The sequence below is a fragment of the Triticum aestivum genome, chromosome 6A, assembly GCF_018294505.1.
Source record: "Triticum aestivum cultivar Chinese Spring chromosome 6A, IWGSC CS RefSeq v2.1, whole genome shotgun sequence".
In the NCBI taxonomy this organism is placed as follows: domain Eukaryota; kingdom Viridiplantae; phylum Streptophyta; class Magnoliopsida; order Poales; family Poaceae; genus Triticum; species Triticum aestivum.
In genome coordinates, this window is record NC_057809.1 from 214,878,317 (window position 1) to 214,879,620 (window position 1,304).

Here is a 1,304-nt window from a genome sequence, read left to right on the forward strand (position 1 = left end):
TATTCGATGTAATCTTCTTTTTGCGGTGTGTTTGTTGAGATCGATGAATTGTGGGTTTATGATCCAACTTATCTATGAATAATATTTGAATCTTCTCTGAATTCTTTTATGTATGATTGAGTTATCTTTGCAAGTCTCTTTGAATTATCCGTTTGGGTTGGCCAACTAGATTGGTAGTTCCTGCAATGGGAGAAGTGTTTAGCTTTGGGTTCAATCTTGCGGTGTCCTTACTCAGTGACAGAAAGAGTTGCAAGGCACGTATTGTATTGTTGCCATCGAGGATAACAAGATGGGGTATTTATCATATTGCATGAATTTATTCCTCTACATCATGTCATCTTGCTTAAGGCGTTACTCTGTTTTTAACTTAATACTCTAGATGCATGCTAAATAGCGGTCGATGAGTGGAGTAATAGTAGTAGATGCAGGCAGGAGTCGGTCTACTTGTCACAGACGTGATGCCTATATACATGATCATACCTAGATAACCTCATAACTATGCTAAATTATATCAATTGCTCAACAGTAATTTGTTCACCCACCGTAGAATATCTATGCTCTTGAGAGAAGCCACTAGTGAAACCTATGGCCCCCGGGTCTATTCTCATCATATCAATCTCCATTACTTTATTTTACTTGTTTTGCTTTTACTTTTCACTTTGCATCTTTATACCAAAAATACCAAAAATATTATCTCTATTAGATCTCACTCTCGTAAGTGACCGTGAAGGGATTGACAACCCCTAAGCGTTGGTTGCGAGTTGCTACCGTTTTGTGCAGGTACGAGGGACTTGCGCGTGACCTCCTACTGGATTGATACCTTGGTTCTCAAAAACTAAGGGAAATACTTACACTACTGTGCTGCATCACCCCCTCCTCTTCGGGGAAAACCAACGCTAGCTCGAGACGTAGCACCGCCCCTGTGATCGAGTACGTCGTCAACGACCCCTCCTTGCCAGAGCAACCAGGCAAGCAAAACCCCCCCTTGAGCATTCCGATGTCGCCCATTTCTTTCCCTCTCATGCTTGCATTAGAACTGCTACTACTTTCTGTATGATCCTACTCTGATGCATAGCCTTTTTTTGTTACCTGCTTATTGTTAACTTACCTGCTTATCCTAAACTGCTTAGTATAGGTTGGTTAGTGATCCATCAGTGACCCCCACCTTGTCCCAGTTGCCTCGCTTTATGTTCGATGACTCGATCAACGTGATCGACGTCCAAGCCCCGACACCGCACATCACCCCCTAGTTGTACGACTCTGCAGAGTTACCATCGAGTGCCGAGGGTGGAACCTCTTACATC